The 21,595-nt window shown below is 45.8% G+C and overlaps 1 protein-coding gene and 2 long non-coding RNA genes across 3 annotated transcripts in view; 1 reads left to right on the top strand and 2 right to left on the bottom strand.

The window, feature by feature from the left end:
• Positions 1-21,595, top strand: part of LOC117531541 (bromodomain-containing protein DDB_G0280777-like) — a 483,227-nt gene that overhangs the window by 205,761 nt on the left and 255,871 nt on the right. The gene's annotated exons all lie outside the window — the stretch shown is intronic.
• Positions 1-21,595, bottom strand: part of LOC117530243 — a 130,098-nt gene that overhangs the window by 36,182 nt on the left and 72,321 nt on the right. The window lies entirely within an intron of this gene.
• Positions 9,488-21,595, bottom strand: part of LOC117530248 — a 33,423-nt gene continuing 21,315 nt past the window's right edge. The window contains exons 2-3 of the long non-coding RNA XR_004566256.1: positions 20,171-20,314; positions 9,488-9,540 (exon numbers count right to left, since the gene is read on the bottom strand). This is a non-coding gene — a long non-coding RNA (uncharacterized LOC117530248). The remainder of the gene's footprint in view (positions 9,541-20,170; positions 20,315-21,595) is intronic.

Below are 21,595 nucleotides of genomic sequence, written 5' to 3'. Positions count from 1 at the left end.
GGACATAAACTCATTTCTGATAAGTACAACACCCCCAGAGGTCAATATGGGGTCACCAAGTGTCCACTTTGACTCCTGGCTCCAAACACTGACCCTGGAGATTGACATGCTGCTCTTTGTGAGGTCATAGAGGCAGGCTGACTTGAGTTGGATATACAAGTGCTGACTCTACTTCTGTCTTGGATGTTTGTTCTTGACCACACCCATGATGCCAGGTGGCTCTCAGTCCATGTGAAGGACACGATCCAACTGTCTGAGACTCATCCAGAGACACATTCAGAGTTTGTGTCTGGACGCTTTATCAGTAAAAAGACCATCAGCTGCTTTTCTGTTGTTGAAACTGATCACTGCTGAACCTGAACACCATGAATTTATTTTTGGTAAATGGATTTTTCGAACACGATGCAAAGGTCAAAGGTGATCAGCCCCCACAGAGGATTGATTGATAACATTTTAATATGATGTCATAGAGACGCATCGTCATGCAGGAGTGTTTTACAGAATGACCACAGAACACAGCTGACACATTATGGTGGGCGTGTCTGTCCATGCAGAGGAGGAGGAGCCAACAGCTGACTGAAGCTGTCAGAAACCTGGATCAGAGCAGCTGAACGTCAGCGTTGTAAATCTGGACACCCTGTTGTCCTCAGTTCAAGTCCGTCTCTTCTGTCATGTTGATCTTCCAGCATTTCTGCTGCCAAATTGTCTTCATGACAGAATCAGAAACGCCGCTGATTCAGCAAAAATGTTGTTCCTCTTTAAGCAGGGCTGTGAAATGAAAATTGTGAAATCTGAGGAAAATTTGCAGGTGGTCGAGCCGGGGTTTAGGGCCCCAGAAACCAAATTAATTTTGTATCTAAACATTAGATACAAAATTAATTTAATGTATCAGATTCTAATGATATATTTTCAGCATCTCCTGAAAGAAAAAAAAATCTCAAAAGAAGTGCAGATTTAAATGATCCTATATTCAACCTTTCATTTGACATGTCAATGATGATGTTGAAATAACAGAACATGATGTGGAATTAGGTCCTGGAATGATTTTCCTTTTAATTGTAAACCAAATTATGCATTAATTCAGAACAGTTAAACTGCATTAAATTCATTAAGACTGAAAAGACTTGAAGCATTTCAAAAACCACAGCTAAAGCTTGGAGAATATTTTGAAAACATACCTTATAGTAAAAAAGTCACATTCTTGTGTAAATTCCTGTAAATCCACTCAAACCCACAGTGTCTTTCTTCCAATGAAAGAAAGTCTAGATTAACAATATAAAAAGAGTCACATAATCTTGTCTAAAATCCTGTTTTAACCGCACAATGTTTGTTTTCCAGACAGAGAAAAATTCTTACTGTGTTTCCTGATGTCTCAGTTCACTTTTCCTGTTTTTCTTTCAGGTGCGTTTATGAAGCCAGTGACAATTCCACAGATTCTCGTCCTTATCAAACTTTTTCAAACCGTCTTTCTCGCCATCTTCTCTCTGTCTGATGTCGCTCAGTGACACAGACACGCTGCAACATTTTTCTTTTAGAAACTTGAGAGCTCTAAAAGTTTGCGATGTCCACATGCTACATTTAGCTTTAGCATCTTGCAGGAGCCACACAGCGTCGCTGCAGCAACCAACCAGTCCCGCTTTACGACAGCTGTTGCAACAGCTACGCTTTGAGTGGCATTTTTCCTCTGCAAAGTTCCGTGGATCCGAAGACACAGATTTGTATCTGTAACACACAGATCAGTGTCCGCAGACTTATAAAACTTGTATGACGTCATAAAAGGGAAACGCTTTACGATGGGTTGTTTAAAAACTCAGTGACAATCACAATTACAGAGTACAACATTAACACCCCATTGACGAAATCCGTGGAATTCCTCGGATCTGCAGAGTTTTCACAGCCCTGTTTAAGACGCTCCTCGTTCCACCTCCACCGTCGACATCTGTCACCGCTGATGGTTTGACCTCTGACCTTACAGGTACAGCAGCAGACATCATGAACCGGTTCTAGTTAATAACCAGAGCTCACCAGGGTTTATTCTCCATTCTTTCCCGCTTTATACAGGTGAGGAAAATGATGACATTCCACAAATAAAATTCTTTAACAACAACTAAAAATTTTTTTTGAATGTCGTCTTGCTTTGGTAAAATTTTTTCTCTCATGCGACTTGGAAACCTGCCCAATTCTGGGTGTATTTCATGGATTTCATGACAAAAATCTGGTGTTTTGCACAAATTCAAAATTATTTAATGAAACAAACAAAACCATCAGAATTAAAATTGATCACAAACTGTATTCAAAAAGCATTTAGGTGAATTTTATTGTTTCCCCAAACAATATTTGAAGACAACAACAAAAAAATTTTTTTTTTTGAGGAATAATTGTGAACAGTGTTGAGAAGAATAAAACTAAGAAACCTGAATCAAAATAAAAATCAAACAAGAAACATTTTGCATAAACGTCTCCCCAAAAGTTCATAATTTCATATTTCCACAAGGAAGAATTGTGAACATTGTTTAGATTAATCAAACAAAATCAACAGAATTAAAATCAGAAACTGAAAGAGAAAAAGTGTTTTGGTGAATTTCACTGTTTTCACCATGAAAAAAATCTACATTTTCGAAAACAATACAAAATGTTAATATTTTGTGAGGAAGAACCAGGAATTGTGCTTTGATGAAGGAAACAAAAATATGATCATCAAAATCAGTCAAAAAGTTTTTACCAAAAAAAAAAAGAAATTTCTATATTTTCCCCAAAATTTTAAATTTTAACACTCAGAGAATCATAAAGTATCCCAGCATGCAGCAGGACTCCTGACACAGACGCCATCTCACACCTCAAAGACAGCAACACCTTGCTGACAGGTTAAACACCATGAACATCCAAACACAGGAGGTGAAGGTCTAGTGGTTAAGCGTTGGGCTTGAGACCAGAGGATCCTTGGTTCAAATCCCAGCCTGACTGGAAAATCACTAAGGGCCCTTGGGCAAGGTCTTTAATCCCTAGTTGCTCCTGGTGTGTAGTGAGCACCTTGCATTGCAGCACCCTGACATCAGTGTTTGTGTGAATGGGTGAATGTGAGGCATAATTGTAAAGCACTTTGAGTGTCTGTTGCAGACTGAAAAGCGCTCTGTAAATACAGTCCATTTAACACTTCACACCACCTTTTAGTCCAAATCTTCTGTCACACTGAAAGCCACCTTTTTTCTCTTGGATTTCTTTGTAATAGAATGTAATGAGCCCCAGAACCGGGGTCTGTAGTTGGACCCAACCACAGCTGGCACTGCATCCGAGGGCTCTCTTCAAGATGGTGATTGTTCCCTTAACTGCAGACAACTGCACCTCATGTGCTCTTGGGTGACCGGGGATTACCTCAAGGTATTTCTTCAGGTTCTTCTTCATCAGGCCTGTTGCCCAACAACAACTGGGATGATATCGATGTCTTTCAATGATCATGTTGTTCGTAGGTCATTTTTCAGGTCTTGGTATTTCATGATTTTTCCCCTTTCAGCTCGATTCAGGCCGTAGTCATTGGGGACTGTCACATGGATGATTTTGGCTTTTTTCTCTTGCTTGTTCCAGATGACAATATCAGGTTTGATTGCACCTCCTTCCATATGTCTTCCTGCTGGGATCTCTTTGTCGTAGAAGACAGTTACTTTTCCGTTGGATGAGACTGGTGCTGGTTCATGCTCCCAGATGTTTTCCTTGACTTCCATCTCCAGTTCCTTACATACTTTCCAGTGGAGATATTGACAGATCTTGTTGTGTCTGGATGTATAATGTCCGTCTGCCAGGAGGATCTGACATGCTGATGTTAGATGGTTTACACTCTCAACATCTGTGTGACAGAATCAGCATTTATCATTTTGTGAGATCCCTGACATTTTTTTGAAGCCATTTTTTAGAAGTCCCTGATCTTGTTTTTTCTCCATCAAAACCAAGTTCTACATTTTCAGCCACTGCATAGATCCAACTTTGTCAATGTTTTCCTTTTCAAGTTCTTCTTGGAATCCTCCAGCCCTTTTGTGTTCTTTCCATCTGTCCACTCGATGTTTTGATTCTCTTTTGTTGTATTGTTCTCTGGTCTGTCTTGCGAGTTTTGTTGCAGGCGTCAGATGGTTGCTTTCTCTATCTTATAGAAGTTCTCTGCCAAAGTTTTTTGCCAGTTTGATGACTGAGGTCTGTTCAGATAAAGTGTTCTCGTGATGTTGTGTGACCTTTTTCATGATTTCTTCTTCAGAGCTCTTTAAGTACTGTCCAATACTTGTTGGTTGAGACCCAGACCTCCTTCTCTGTGAGGGAGATATATTCTGTCCATGCACTGATTTCTGTATGTAACCTTGTGGAGGGTGAGCATCTTCCTGGTTTTCGTGTCCACTCTGTGACCAGTCTACTCTGCCAAACCCAAAGGTCACACTGGTATTGCAAACTGGTTTATGGCTGTGATCTTTTTTATGGTGTCAACTTTGATTTGCAGATAAACGTTAAATGGACTGCATTTATATAACACTTTTCAATCTGCATCAGACGCTCACAGTGCTTTACATTGATGCTTCACACACACACACACACACACACACACACACACACACACACACACACACACACACACACACACACACACACACACACACACACACACACACACACACACACACACACACACAGACACCCCGATGTCAGGGTGCTGACTACACACTGGGACCTTGCCCAAGGGCTCTTAGTGACTTTCCATTCTGGCTGGGTCTTGAACCGATGATCCACTGGTCTGAAGCCCAACACTTAACCACTAGACCACCACCTCCCTTTTTAAGCAGTTTAGGTTTTCTTGTGTTACTCTCCCTCCAATTTTCTTATGATCTATTGTAGCATTTTCTTCAATTCCCAAGTATTTGTATGTGGAGTCTTCAGCCAAATCTTCAATGTAGCTCCCTTCATCCAACTGTATGTTTTCTGTTGTTTTTTTTTTTACCTTTTTTGATTGTGCATTTTGACAACAAAATTTTTTAAGTCATCCATGAACAGCAGATGGTTCACAAGTCTGATGTTTCCTTCCTCTGCCTCTACTTAAGTCATACCCGATGTCATGCTCCTTCAGGATCTTGCTGAGTGGGTGCTCTCAGGAAAGATCTTATTTCCTCATTGATGTTGTAGAGTTCTAAGCACCTCATGATCCAGGAGTGTGACACGCTGTCAAATGCCTTTTTGTAGTCAATCCAAACCATGCTGAGGTTTCTCCTCCTTTTGTGCAGTCCTCCATGATACCTTTGTCTGTCAGTAACTGGTCTTTAGCTCCTAATCCTTTTCTGGAACAACTTTTCTGTTCATTTTCCAGGTTGCCAAGTGTCCAGATGTTCATAAATGTCAGCTATTATTCCTGTCAGCCATTTGTATGTTGTTGTTCGGCAGCAGATGGGTCTGTACTTGTTGGGAAGCTGTGTTTCCTTGGTCTTTTGTTTTTTCATTTATCTTTGATGTCTTTTTAGTAGAATGCAATGGGCCCCAAACCTGGGGTCTAAAGTTGCACCCTAGGCTCTATAGTTATCCTAACCAGATCTGGCATTGTATCCGAGGGCTTTCTTCAAGATGGTGATCGTTCCCTTAATCGCAGACAACTGCACCTCATGTGCACTTGGGTGACCGGGGATTACCTCAAGGTATTTCAAAGTCAAAGTCAAAGTGTCTTTATTTGTCTCCCTAAGGAGAAATTTGCCTTGGACAGAGTCTGCTACACAACAACACATCCAGTACATAGCACGCATACATTAAAAACAATAACACAGTAAGTCAAAGGATAAAATATAAATACACAACATTATTAACATCTTTGTGCAAATTCCGCAATACATACCCTTAAGCTATCTTCCCTGAACTATCTGCAGATTTATGAGCTTCACTGATAATGGAATAAATGAATATTTATATCGATTATTTTTACAAAGAGGAACCCTGAACCTCCTTTCTGAGTTAAGTAAAGTATATTCAGAGTGCAGAACATGAGACTCATCTGTTAAAATATTGTCAGCACATCTGAGAACTGCCTGTTCAAACAGCTCTTGGGGAGTTACAGGTACCACCATACCCATGATTTTGCCAGCTATCTTAATCAGATTTAATATTCCAGTTTTTGATTTAACCGTTAAATTACAAAACCAGCTAGTAATACCACACCGTAACACGGACTCAATCGTTGCTCTGTGGAAAATCAGCATAATATTCCTACATACACCAAACAGTCGGAGTCGAAAAAGAAAGTGCAAATGCTGGTGGATTCGGGCACAAACGCTTGACACTTACATGTGCCAGCTTAAGTTGTTATTGATATAAACCCCCAGATATTTACATGAATCCAGCTGTTCAATGTTACGTCCATGTATGGTGACCACACTACGGTCTCCAACAGCCCGAGGGTCCACCAACATCTCCACTGTTTTATTAACACTAATCTGCAATTGATGGACATCACACCAGTTCACAAACCTGTCCACTCCAGATTTGTGACAACTTGAATTAGTTCTAGTGTTCAGCAGACTGAGTATTACAGTGTCATCTGAAAATTTAACAACATACTGGTTTGGCTGATAGCTGATGCAGTCATTGGTATACAGTGTAAATAAAAAGGTGAACTAACACAGCCCTGAGGGACTCCAGTGCTACTTAATGCAATATCAGAGCAGACAGAATTGACCTTCACCTGCTGTGACCTGTTTGTCAAAAAAGAATGATACCACTTAATTAAAAAAGGGTTCACATTCAACTGAATCATTTTTTGAAGAAGGATATGTGACCGGATACAGTTAAAAGCAGAACTAAAATCAATAAAAACTAATTTGGCATATGCAGAGGAACTCTCAAGATGCTTTAAAACCAAGTTCATTATAGTTAAAATGGCATCACTCGTACTCCGCTTCCTTTTGTACGCAAACTGATACTGATCCAAGTGTGGCTCCACCTCTACAGTAAGCTCCTGAATTAACAGTTTCTCCAATGCTTTCATTACATTAGAACCTGAAGAACATTTATTCAGGTTCTTCATCAGGCCTGTTGCTCCCAACACAACTGGGATGATATCGATGTCTTTCAATGACCACGTTGTTCGTAGGTCATTTTTCAGGTCTTGGTATTTCGAGATCTTTCCCCTTTCAGCTCGATTCAGCCCATATGTTATGTGTCGGACGCAGCCCGGAGAACCGACCAGCGTTTGAAGGACCCAGTATAAAATAAGCAGAGCACGGTACAAAGGATAACAGGGTTTAATAAACATAACAGTGATGTGAAAAAATACAAACAAATAAGTGCGCGGTCTGGCGTGGCGGATTTGCGGTGTGCTCCCAGCAGCACAAAACGGTCCGGAGCCAGAACCAGTTCGGACCCAAGGACCCCGCCGACACCCCCCAGGTGGCCGCGACAAACTGAGTCTGTGAAAGAAGAAATCATCATGTGAGTCCACACTCTACACACAGAGGGACCGCTCAAAGGTGTACAAACAGCAAACACTTCCTGGCTTAATTACTAATCAGCTTCCCACCCTGCAGGCATGGAACACCCTGTTCACAAACCTCCACTGCAGTGGAAGCTGATTAAACGACTACATACAGCTCAATATAATAAGGTGTGAGGGACACCACATTTACTGACTGTATAAATGTTAGTCACAAAATCTAACGTACCTCAGGAAGTGTGCTGACGAGCGTGAGACCTCACCCCCTCCTCTTTCACAGACCATGCATCAAACCTGGACGTTCTCTGCATCCACTGATGATGAGATGGCTCCCGAGACGACGATCTCACCCGTCTGGTCACAAGGTCGAGTCTCTGGCAAATACACACTGTGCACTCCAGACTTAAATGCCACCATGTTCCAATCCGTGTAGATGCACCACAGCTGTGAGTCCTGACGAGCCTCAGGTGATCAGGGTGAGGTCCTGATAACTCAGCCACACAGTCCTAAACGCAAGCCACCTGGAAGGAAAAACAAAAGACAGGACAGAAACAAAAGGCAGCCAGGCCCCCCCAGCCATACAACACCGTAGTCATTGGGGACTGTCACATCGATGATTTTGGCTGTTTTCTCTTCCTTGTTCCAGATGACAATATCAGGTTTGATTGCACTTGCACCGGCTCTTTTGTGCTGTTTCCATCTTTCCACTCGATGTTTTCCTTCTCTTTTGCTGTATTGTTCTCTGGTCTGTCTTGCAAGTTTTGTTGCAGGCATGAGACTGTTGCTTTTTCTCTCTTGTAGAAGTTTTTTGCCAGTTTAGTGATTGAGGTCCGTTCAGTTAAGGCCTCGTGGTGGTGTGCCACCTTTTTTTACGATTTCTTCTTCAGAGCTCTTTAAGTACTGTCCAATACTTATTATCGATGCTCTGTAGGCCTGGCTGATTTCAGTGAGACCCAGACCGCCTTCTCTGCGAAGGAGATATATTCTGTCCATGCACTGATTTCTGTATGTGATTTTGTGGAGGGTGAGCATCTTCCTGGTTTTTGTGTCCAACTTATTAAGTTCACATTGTGGCCAGTTCACTATGCCAAACCCATAGGTCACCACTGGTATTGCAAACTGGTTTATGGCTGTGATCTTGTTTTTTGGTGTCAACTGTGTTCTGCAGATCTTTTTTAAGTGGTTTAGGTATTCTTGTGTTGTTTTTGTTCTCATTTTCTTGTGCTCAATTCCCAAGTATTTGTATGTGGAGTCTGCACCCAGATCTTCAATGTAGCTCCCTTCATCCAATTGTATGTTTTCGGTTTTTCTCTTTTTACCTTTTGTCATTGTGCATTTTGAGCATTTATCCAGTCCAAATTCCATACCAATGTCTTTTGAGAACTTATGGACAGTTTTCACGAGCTGACTGAGTCTTTTTTGTGTCGGCATAGATTTTCAAATCATCCATGAACAGCAGATGGTTCACAAGTTTTTGGTTTTTCTTTCCTCTGTTTCTGCTTAATTCATATCCGATGTCATGCTCCTTCAGGGTTTTGCTGAGCGGGTCCATGATTAAGCAGAATAAGAGTGGTGAGAGTCTGTCTCCCTGAAGTATCCCTCTCTGAACTCGTACGTCTGGGATTGTTATTTGTCCCTCTGTGTGTTTTAGGGTGATGGTGGTGTTCCACTTGTTCATTTGTGCTCTCAGGAAAGATCTTATTTCCTTATTGATGTTGTAGAGTTCTAAGCACCTCATGATCCAGGAGTGTGGTTCACTGTCAAATGCCTTTTTGTAGTCAATCCAAGCCATGCTGAGGTTCCTCTGCCTTGTTTTGCAGATGAGCTTCTGGCTACAGGTTCAGCCTCTGTGCTCTCATCACTTGGGCTTTGATGAAGCTGTGATGACGCTGGTTTTTCATCATTTTCACTCTTCACAGGGACGGCAGTGAAACCAAACTTGGTGAGATCTGCCTCCTCCAGCTGCTGAAGCTGCTCTCCCTGTTGACTTGTCCACAGCTTCTCTTCTTCTTTAATTTGCTCCCGGTCAACACTCAGATTAAATTCCTGGTGTTCAGGGAGAGTTTCTTCTTTAATCACCAACAACGGCTGCATGTCTGCAAAGAAACAAATTAAGAATAAATGTTAGAACAACACTCATTAAAATAAAGTATCAGAGTGGTGAGTTTGACCTGATGACTGTTGTGAAAGTGTAGTGACACGGACCCACAACAGGGGGCGCAAATGAACGGTCAATAGATGAGCCAAAAAGTAACAATTTAATGTTGTGAAATGTGCACAACGAAATACAGACAATCTCAGAATATAATTACAGTCAAATCACAAAGGTGACGTGTGGGCAGGCTCAAGGATAGAAGACGTCTGTCCTGAGAAGAGCCGGAACCACACGATTTCCGCCACCACTGAACCTGGTGAATACTGGAGCCGCCAAGTCCCGAATTCCCAGGTGATCACCGTCCCCAACTGTCGGATCTGGTACTGCTGGCGAGAACAAAGACAGTCAAGTGTAGGTGTGTGTACACCCAGTAACAACAGCGGTGGGAATGCCACCTCCACCTCTCACTTTATAACTTGCAGAGTACTGTAGTGATTCCTCAGGGGAAAAGAGTGCACTCTCTCAGCTTCCACCGACAGAGGTACTGGTACTCCTGCAAACACTCACAATATACAAATAATATTGTAACACGAACGGCTGATGATATTACCTCCAATGAAGTACGATATCTCGGCGATGAAGCCCGCACTTCAAGCAGGGCGCCATCTTGTGGTGGTGGGCCAGCAGTACCTCCTCTTCGGCGGCCCACACAACAGGACCCCCCCCCCCCCCCCCCCCTCAACGGGCGCCTCCTGGCACCTGACCAGGCTTGTCCGGGTGACGGGTGTAGAAGTCGGCCAGGAGGGCCGTGTCCAGGATGAAGCTCCTCTTCACCAGTGATGCCGGTAACGCGTTACTTAGTAACGCGTTACTCTAATCTGACCACTTTTTTTAGTAACGAGTAATCTAACGCGTTAATCTTTCCAAATCAATAATCAGATTAAAGTTACTTCTCCAAGTCACTGTGCGTTACTATTATTTTTCATTGTGGGTCGATAGCAGCATTAAACTTGGTCTGTGGGCAGGAGGTTGGAGTTCAACTGAACTGCCCACTTTAAGCAGAGCTGTGAGCTTTTCATCCACGGTTTTCTGTAGCAGCTCGTCCTCACCTCTTAAGCGCGGTGATCAGCACACCTGCACTGAGCTTTACAAAGACATTTTTATACTTTTTTTCCTCCTTTATTTAGAATTCTGAGCTGAGCCGCTCCATATCGTCTCGTTAAAAAAAGCTGATCCTCCGCGACGCATCAACAACTAACACTATTTTCCACTCAAATGCACCTAAACTCTCTTTCTGAGGACCACATGATGTGAAAACGCAATAAAACTTTCTTACCTGTAAATCTGGTCCTGTTTTCCTGCATAAATAAATGTTATCCATTCTTTGTGCTCAAATGCCAAAGCAGGGGCGAATCCAGATGGAATGGGGTCGTGGGGCAAGGATGTGCCCCCCCACAACACCCCTAGATTAAAGGTCCAGTTTTGAAGCCGTTTTTTATTACAACTACTAACATTGCTTAAAATAATAATAATTTCGACAAGTAAAATGTTTAGAGAGAATTTAAATGTTAGAAAAATGTTAGAATTTAATAGTTACATTTATAAACAATGTAGGTTCGAAATAGCAAGTTTTACTGTTACAGTGCTGTCAACAGTTAAATATGAGGTCAAGAAAGAGGTCTTTATTTTACTTTTTTATAAAACAAGTATTTATTTTCATTGAAGTCAAGAAAGGGTGACTATAAAGTGAGTTTTGGCAAAACAGGTATCATTGTCATGTTGAGGTGGCAGAGGGTTGTTGTCAGCAGCTGGGGAAAGTAACTAAAAAAGTAACTAGCAATCTAACTTAGTTACTTTTACAATTGAGTAATCAGGAAAGTAACTAAGTTACTTTTTCAAGGAGTAATCAGTAATCAGTAATTGGATTACTTTTTCAAAGTAACTGTGGCAACACTGCTCTTCACCCAGGAGCGCTCTTCGGGGCCATAACCCTCCCAGTCCACCAGATAGTGGAACCCCCGGCCCTTTCGAAGGACGTCCAGGAGCCGGCGTACCGTCCACGCGGGCTCCCCGTCAATGATCCGGGCAGGAGGCGGCGCTGGTCCCTGGGCACACAGTGGTGAGGTATGGCAGGGCTTGAGTCTTGACACATGAAACACGGGGTGTATCCGCAGTGAAGCTGAAGCTGCCAGCTTCACTGCGGCTGGACTGAGGACTTTGAGGATGGGAAAAGGTCCGATGTACCTGTCTTTGAGTTTGTGGGATTCCACCTGCAGGGGGATGTCCTTCGTGGATAGCCAGACCTCCTGCCCGGGCTGGTATGCAGGGGCCGGGGAACGCCGGCGGTCTGCATGGGCCTTAGCCCTCGTCCAGGCTCTGAGCAGGGCAGAGCGGGCGGTACGCCACACCCGACGGCACTTCCTCAGATGGGCCTGGACTGAGGGCACCCCGACCTCTCCCTCCACCAGTGGAAACAATGGGGGCTGGTACCCCAAACACACCTCAAATGGGGAGAGGCCGGTGGCAGATGAGACTTGGCTATTATGAGCGTACTCGATCCAGGCCAGGTGGTCACTCCAGGCCGTCGGGTGCATGGAGGTCACGCAGCGGAGGGCCTGCTCCAGTTCCTGGTTCGTCCGCTCTGCCTGCCCGTTCGTCTTGGGGTGGTACCCAGACGAGAGAATGATTGTGGCCCCCAGTTCCCTGCAGAAACTCCTCCAGACCTGGGAGGAGAACTGAGGACCACGATCCGAGACAATGTCCGATGGAATCCCATGCAGACGCACGACGTGGTGGACCAGGAGGTCTGCAGTCTCCTGGGCCGTCGGGAGCTTCGGGAGGACCACGAAGTGGGCCGCCTTGGAGAACCGGTCCACTATCGTTAAGATGGTGGTGTTGCCCTGGGACGGCGGGAGGCCTGTGACAAAGTCCAGGCCAATATGAGACCAGGGGCGACGAGGCACGGGCAGAGGCTGGAGGAGGCCTTGGGCCTTGTGGTGGTCGGCTTTGCCCCTGGCACAGGTGGTGCAGGCCTGGACATACTCCCGGACATCGGCTTCCATAGACGCCCACCAGAAGCGCTGCAGGACCACTGCCACGGTCCTTCGCACCCCTGGATGACAGGAGAGCTTGGAACCGTGACAGAAGTCAAGGACCGCAGTCCTGGCCTCTGGTGGGACGTACAACTTGTCCTTCGGACCTGTCCCCGGGTCCGGGCTCCGTGTCAGGGCCTCCCGGACGGTCTTCTCCACGTCCCAGGTAAGGGTGGCCACGACAGTGGACTCGGGGATGATGGTGTCAGGGGGGTCTGATGGCTCGGTCCTGACCTCTTCATGCACCCGGGACAGGGCGTCAGATCGTTGGTTTTTTGTCCCGGGGCGGTAGGTGATCCGGAAGTCAAAACGCCCGAAGAACAGCGACCAGCGGGCTTGCCTGGGGTTCAGACGCTTCGTGGTCCGGATGTACTCCAGGTTCCGATGGTCCGTGAAAACCGTAAATGGTACCGATGCTCCCTCCAACAGGTGTCTCCACTCCTCAAGAGCCTCCTTCACCACAAGAAGTTCCCGATTGCCGACGTCATAGTTCCGTTCAGCTGGGGTCAACCTGCGGGAAAAGTAGGCACATGGATGGAGAACCTTGTCGGACTCCCCGCTCTGGGATAGCACGGCTCCTATCCCTGAGTCAGAGGCGTCCACTTCAACTACGAACTGGTGCTTGGGATCGGGCTGCACCAGAACTGGTGCAGTCGAGAACCGGCGTTTCAACTCCCTAAACGCGGCTTCGCACCGATCCGACCAGGTGAAGGGGACCTTTGTGGAGGTCAGGGCTGTCAGGGGGCTAACTACCTGACTGTAGCCCTTGATGAACCTCTGGTAGAAATTTGCAAAACCGAGGAACTGTTGTAGTTTCCTACGGTTCGTTGGTTGGGGCCAATCTCTCACCGCCGCAACCTTGGCCGGATCAGGGGCGACGGAGTTGGAGGAGATTATGAACCCCAGGAAAGACAAAGAAGTGCGGTGGAACTCACACTTCTCGCCCTTCACAAACAGCCGGTTCTCCAACAACCGCTGTAGGACCTGACGTACATGCTTGACATGGGTCTCAGGATCCGGAGAAAAGATGAGTATATCGTCTAGATATACGAAGACAAACCGATGCAGGAAGTCCTGCAAGACGTCATTAACCAACGCTTGGAACGTCGCGGGTGCATTGGTGAGGCCGAACGGCATGACCAGGTACTCAAAGTGACCTAACGGGGTGTTAAATGCCGTCTTCCACTCGTCTCCCTCCCGGATCTGAACCAGGTGATAAGCATTCCTAAGATCCAGTTTCGTGAAAATTTGGGCTCCATGCAGGGGCGTGAACACTGAATCCAACAGAGGTAACGGGTATCGGTTGCGAACCGTGATCTCGTTCAGCCCTCTGTAATCAATGCATGGACGCCGTCCTTCTTACCCACAAAAAAGAAACCAGCACCCATCGGGGAGGTGGAGTTCCGGATCAACCCGGCAGCTAACGAGTCCCGGATGTAGGTCTCCATTGATTCGCGTTCCGGACGTGAGAGGTTGAACAGCCTGCTGGACGGGTACTCAGCGCCCGGTATCAAATCAATGGCACAATCGTACAGACGGTGCGGGGGCAGCGTGAGTGCCAGATCCTTGCTGAAGACGTCAGCAAGGTCGTGGTACTCGGCTGGCACCGCCGCCAGATTGGGGGGGACTAAAACCTCCTCCTTAGCTGTCACACCGGGTGGAACCGAGGATCCTAAACACTCCCGGTGGCAGGTTTCGCTCCACTGAACCACAACCCCAGACGGCCAATCAATCCGGGGATTGTGTTTTAACACCCATGGAAAACCCAAAATCACTCGGGAGGTAGAAGGTGTTACATAAAACACAATCTCTTCCCTGTGATTCCCAGACACCACCAATGTCACTGGCTGTGTCTGGTGTGTGATTATTGGAAGAAGGGTGCCATCTAGTGCCCGCACCGACAATGGTGACGGTAAGGCCACTAGAGGGAGCCCAACCTCCTTTGCCCATCTGCTATTCAGCAGATTCCCCTCCGACCCCGTGTCCACCAGTGCTGGGGTGTGAAGGGTTAGATCCCCACTCAGGATCGTGACTGGGATACGTGCAGATCGTCGGGATCTCCCCACGTGGGTGTTGTGACCCACCCTTAGCCCAGTCTCTAAGGACGAGTACTGCTGTTTTGACCGTTTGGGGCATTCTCTCTGTGTGTGCTCGGTAGAGCTGCAGAGAAAACACTCTCCACGGATCAGCCTCCTTTGTCTCTGATCTGATCGCTTTTTGGCCCTGCTTGTTTCCCTAGCAACGTCAGCAGGGGGAGCTGTCGTCACGTGGAGAGCCCTGGCAGCGGAGCGTGGGGAAGTCGGCTCCCTTTCAGACCCAGGAGGAAGAGGGACGGCTTGTGCCTGACCACGCCCCTCGTCTCGCTCCGGTCGGTGTTCTGTTAATCGGTTGTCTAACCGTATAACCAGGTCGATAAGCCCATCTAAATCCCGCGGCTCGTCCTTCGCCACCAGGTGCTCCTTAAGGACCAGAGACAGTCCGTTTACAAAGGCGGCGCGGAGCGCAACAGCATTCCAGCCGGCTCGCGCTGCCGCAATGCGGACGTCGACTGCATACTTCGCTGCGCTCTGATGCCCCTGCCGTATCGACAGCAGCACACTTGAAGCGGTGTCGCCTCTATGAGGGTGGTCGAACACCTGTCGGAACTCCCTCACAAACTCAGTGTAAACCGTTAGGAGCCGTGAATTCTGCTCCCAGAGCGCCGTAGCCTAGGCGTGTGCCTCTCCTCGAAGCAGATTTATAACGTAAGCCACCCGGCTAGCGTCTGACGCGTACATGATGGGACGCTGTGAAAAGACGAGCGAGCACTGCATCAAGAAGTCCGCGCACGTCTCCACACAGCCTCCGTACGGCTCCGGAGGGCTTATGTATGCTTCAGTGGAAGGTGGGGGGGTTCGTTGAACGACCAGCGGAATGTCTGTTTCTGGCACACGGTCAGCAGGAGGAGGTGCTGCAGCAGCGCCCTGAGCATGCACTTCCACCTGGGCGGTGAGAGCCTCCATCCTACGATTGAGAACACTGCTCTGCTCGGTAACTAAGTCCAACCGAGCGGTAAAGGCCGCCAAGCCCTGCGCCCCAGGTGGCCGCTGTCTTCTGCAGTCAGACCCGGTACTGCTGGCAGAGAACAGAGACAGTCCTGATGAGTGTGAGTTCGCACACTCAGTAATCCCACAGTCAGTGTTTAGTTAGGAGGGAGCACCTCCACCTCCAATCACACACTCGTGCAGCTCCTGTTTAACCACTTATCTGGTTTGGGGTGTGAGGCGAAGCCGTCGCTGATCACACCAAACGCCAATCCCACAGATAAGGACACACCACAGGAAAACGGCTGCAAAGAAGTTCAGATTATTACTTAATGTTTTGAGTCAGCAGAGAAAATTACCTGAATGGTAGCTGATTTCTCGGCGGGGAGGTGGAGTTGCAGTCCGGCCTTTATGGTGGTGGTGATGAGTAGTGGATGAGTGACAGCTGGTACGGATGATGTGTGACAGCTGTCACTCCTGGTCGCGCCGACGCCCTCTCGTGCTTGAAGCCCGCACTTCAAGCAGGGCGCCATCTTGTGGTGGTGGGCCAGCAGTACCTCCTCTTCGGCGGCCCACACAACAAAGTTGACCGAATTATATAACCTTTGTTACATGTAATAAGACTATGTTGTCAAGTGTCATATCCACTTTAAATTATATTTTAGGAAATGAGAGATTTTTAAATAGGTTGTTAATAAATTCTTTTGTATTTTAGAACCACTTCTATCTCTCATTTGTGAACGAACCTGTGTGTCTTGAGTTGAAGTGAATTTGACTGGAGAATCCCCTGGGTGAAACTCCCAGGGTGTTGTCAGAAGTACGACTTGTTACTACTCTCATGAGTTTTGGCTGTTTTAATCATTTAATATTACCTGCTCTGGCACATTTTTGGTGTCAGAAGTGGGATGCAAATTGAGATGAGAAAGGTGTGTGTTTTTTTTTTAAGTAGAATTGTTGTTAGTGTTTAATTTTTGTTAGTGTTTTTTTTTCTTTTTCAGGACCAAGCAGCAGTTTGCTTCTGTGGAAGTGATTTCCTCTTTGTTTTTGGCCTCACCTTTAGGGTGGAAAAGTTTCTGGTGTGTGGTGAAGCGGACTGGGGAAACTGTGCAAATAGTCAACAGTGTTGGTAATGATAGGTCGAACTTCTGACAACACCCAGGGAGTTTAGCGCAGGGAACTCTAGACTCAAATCCAAGCGCACAGGTCCATTGCAGAAAGAGGCAGTAGAAATGGTTATCAGTACAAGTGTAATTTATTAGTGCTAGTTTATATTCTTCATGAAAAAAATGTCAACTATAAAATGAGACATCAACACATCATATGAAACAACACAATCTCATGAATTGGCCACTAGGGGGTGCCCTTGCGTCACCCAGTCTCAGCCATATCATCAAGTTGACAAAACATCCACAACGACTATAAACCTCAGAGCAAAGCAGCAGTAAAGTCCAGCAGAGCATCAATCCGCTGCCTCACTCCTCTCCACCACGGACCTGAGGCTTAACCTGCTGCCAGCATGTGGCATCTTGGTGAAGGATTCTCCTGGTGTGTCTCTGCAGATTCCCAGGGTCCTGGGAATAAATGTCATCCACAGGTGTTATGGGAAACTGTTTGGGCAGCATGGGGTTGCCCTTTCTGACTTGCTGGTGGTGTCTGAGGCCCCTGAGCGTCTCTCACACAGGCATTTCAAAGATGTCACGAAGCGAGTGCTATTGCTGGCTGAGGAGCAGGTAAAGTTAAGTTTTATGGGAGAGAAGCTTGTTGGATTCCAGGTGAGGTGATGAAGTTTGTTATAGCCACATGTTCAGAGCGGTATTCTGGTGGTGTGGCCCTGTTTGAGCTTGTAGTCTGGTCTGCCTGCGTCTCTTGTTGTGGTCCACATGGAGTGGGGTACAGCCTACATTCTGGTGATGAATGTGGGGTCCTCAGATGTGTGGCTTCTTGAGTGAGTGAGTGAAGAGAGAGATAGTGGACATAAAGGACAGCAACAAGTACTGAGGAATCCCACAAGCCAATCAGAACCATGATGAAGATGCAAAGTTAGTCACAGCCAAATACTTCCAGAAGGTCAGACAGGTGCTGAGAAGCCAGTTCAATGGTAGGAATAAGATCTAAGCCATTAATACATATGTTCTACCAGTCATCAGATACCCAGATGGAAAAATAATTTGGCCACAGGAGGAGATAGATACCACTGATGTCAAGACATGAAAACTCCTCATAATGCACAGAGCTTTCTACTCAAATTCTAGCACTCTGAGGCTCTATGAGCAGCTGAAGGAGGGAGGACAAGGATTAGTGAGTGTCAGAGACACGATCCAAGATGAGACAAGGAGCATCAATGAATACACCAGAAAGGCGTCACCCCAAGATCAGCTGCTACAAGAGTACTCTCACCACATCATCCAGCCTTTTCTTTCGCTCATTTTCTTCATTCATCGACTCTTCAAAATATTCCCTCCACCTTCTCAGCACACTCCTCACTTGTCAGCACATTATCATGTGCATCTTTTACCAACATAACGTGCTGCACATCCTTTCCAGCTCTGTCCCTTTGTCTGGCCAATCGGTACAAGTCCTTTTCTCCTTCCTTACTATTCAACTTCTTGTACAGCTCGCAATATGCCTTTTCCTTCGCTTTTGCCACTTCTCTTTTCGCCTTACACGGCATCTCCTTGTACTCCTGTCTACTTTCTTCATCTCTCCGACTATCCCAAAATGTTTTCACCAACCTCTTTCTCCTTATGCTTTCCTGGACCTCTTCATTCCACCAGCAAGTCTCCTTGTCTTCCTTCCACTGTCCAGATGTCATACCCAGTACTGTCCTAGCTGTCTCCGTCACCATATCTACAGTACTTTTCCAGTTGTCCAAAATTGCTTCCCCTCCAACTAGTGCTTCTCTCACCTGCTCGCTAAATTTTGCACAACAGTCTTCCTCCTTCAGCTTCCACCATCTGATCCTTTGTTGAGCTCTCACTCTCTTCTTCTTCTTTACCTCTAAAGTCATCCTACAAACAACCATCCTATGCTGTCTAACGACACTCTCTCCTGCCACCACCTTACAGTCTCTGATTTCTTTTAGCTTGCATCTCCTATAAAGAATGTAGTCCACCTGTGTGCACCTTCCTCCACTCTTATATGTTACCCTGTGCTCCTCCCTTTTCTTAAAGTAGGAATTCACCACAGCCATTTCCATACTTTTTGCAAAATCAACTATCATCTGTCCTTCCCCATTCCTATCCTTGATACCATATCTACCTATTACTTCCTCATCACCTCTGTTCCCTTCACCAACATGCCCACTGAAGTCTGCTCCTATCACCACTCTTTCATGCTTGGGCACACTCTCCACCACCTCATCTAACACACTCCAGAAATCTTTCTCCATCTCATAACCTACCTGTGGGGCATATGCACTGATGATATTCATCATCACCCCTTCAATTTACAACTTCATACTCATCACCCTGTCAGACACTCGCTTAACCTCCAACACACTTTTAACATACTCTTCCTTTAAAATAACCCCAACACCATTTCTCTTCCTGTCCTCACCATGTTACAACAACTTGTACCCACCGCCGACGGTCCTGCTCTTACTTCCATTCCACTTGGTCTCTTGCACACTCTTCATCAGCTTCTTCTGTCAGTGTTCACTTTCATTTTATTTGATCAGAGGGACAATGTACATTAATGAACATTTTGTTTTAAAAAGAAATAAAAAGTAAGAACATAAATGTACACAATTGCAGCCATAGGCTGATTTTCATTGTCAGCCCCCCTGCCAGGTGGTACAGGCAAATTACTAAAATAAAAAAAATAAAAAATAAAAAACACATAATAAAATCATAAAAAATACATAAAATCATAATAAACAGCAGTACACTCAGCAACGTTGCTATAACACAGACTGCATCACATTCCCATTCCCAGCCCTTTACACAATGTCCAAGGTTCTACTGACTATGATGGCAGGTTTGGGTGGACATCAACCATCCCTTCAGGTGTTTTTTAAAGTACTAAAAGTAGGACATTCCCTAACAGTGGATGGTATGGTGTTCTAAAAATGACCACCCTTGACAGATAAGGCCATCTGGCCAAAGGTGGAGCGTCTACGTGTTATGACACAGTCACCTTGGTCAGATGTTCGAGTGGTTCTGGCCGCGGGGCCACAAGAGGAGCAGCGTTTGATAAAGTTTGTGCACAGATGAGCTGCTGGCTACAGGCTCAGCCTCTGCACTCTCATCACTTTGATGATCCTCTGATAACTCTCAAGAATGTGGTTTGAAACTCTAGAACCTGGTCTCCAAAACTGCTGAGACAGCTGTGAGGGGGTGTGGAAGAGACAATTTATGGACATAAAAATATATTTGGAAAAAATAAAATCTAAAGGTGTTTCCACACACTGAAGTCTGGAACAATGTTTGTACAGTTGCAATGAGAAACCCAGTAAATCATTCGGTTTGTTCCTCCTCATTTTCGGTCTTCACAGTGACAGCAGTGAAAGTGAACTTACTGATGGCCTCCTCCAGCTGCTGCTCCTGCTGACTGATGCAGAGATTCTCTTGTTCCTCTTTAATGTCCTCCTGGTCAACACTCAGATTCCCCTCCTGCTGTTCAGGGAGAATTTCTTCTTTAATCAGCAACAACTGCTGCATGTCTGAAAAGAAACAAATTGATATGATTTAGAACAGTGGGCGACGCAGTGGATTAGTGGTTAGCACTGACGCCTCACAGCAAGAAGGTTAGAGGATCACTTTGTTGTGTAATTTTTTTACCAAAGACCAATAACGTGCTCATAACAAACCTGCTATGATGATATGCAAATGCCAGAAGATAATCATGTTGTGTATTACTGATAACAGTTAACAGATGTTTAGAAGGACATATGTTGTGTGAAAAATGTAAGTTTTCTTTAAAAGAAACTGTGAGGCCAGAATTTGGAGTAAAGCACTTAATTCGAAAGAAAAGCAAAATTGAATTAAAATCAAACACATCAGTTAAAATGATGATAATCTGGGTTTAAATGAAGAGTAAATTTATATTGAACTCAGAGTAACCACACAAGGCCTGATTTCACTGGTCTACAGCCAAAATGCTTCTGAAATAAAGATCATCAAACTTTACTCATTTTGGGCCACAGAGAATGAAAATGTTTGAAATTGTTGATTGACTGTAGTTTTAAGAAATGCTTCAACTGTACAAAAAGAGAACAGGTGAAATATTATACAAACAGTCAGAGAAACAACAAAAAAAAAGACCTGTGTTTATGATTTTTCATGAAAACTCAACTGTTAACACAATATAATTTGTTGTGTGGGCCGCTGAAGAGGAGGTACTGCTGGCCCGCCACCACCAGAGGGCGCCCTGCCTGGAGTGCGGGCTCCAGGCACCAGAGGGCGCCGCCGCCTCACGGGAGCAGCCTCGGTGACAGCTGTCACCCATCACCTGAGACAGCTGATGGCAATCATCCGTGGGGTATATCAGCAGGACGGCATCTCCACCTCATTGCCGAGATATCGTTTCTACCAGAGAGGTAACATATCAAAGCCTACTGAGTACACAGTATTGACTGAGCTAGTTATTGGTTACTGTTCCAACGAGAGGTGGAGGTACCTTTCCTGCCGTTCGGAGTTCTGGGTGCAAACGCGCCCCCATCTAACTGTTCTTTTTCCCTCGCCAGCAGTACCAGGTCCGACACGCGGAGGCAGTGGCCACCTGGGAGTTCGGGACTTGGCGGCTCCAGTATACCCGGGGACCTGTGGCGGAGGAAGCCGTGTGGTTCCGGTCTTACCTTGGAGAGGCGTCTCCTATCTTCGAGCCTGCCCACACGACACCTTTGTGTATTGACTTCTGTCCAATTCTGTAATTGGTTGTATTCGTTGTGCACATTCACAACAGTAAAGCGTTGTTATTTTGACTTACTCCATTGTCCGTTCAT

Source organism: Thalassophryne amazonica, chromosome 18, assembly GCF_902500255.1.
Source record: "Thalassophryne amazonica chromosome 18, fThaAma1.1, whole genome shotgun sequence".
In the NCBI taxonomy this organism is placed as follows: domain Eukaryota; kingdom Metazoa; phylum Chordata; class Actinopteri; order Batrachoidiformes; family Batrachoididae; genus Thalassophryne; species Thalassophryne amazonica.
This window is presented reverse-complemented; position numbering and strand designations above follow the sequence as displayed.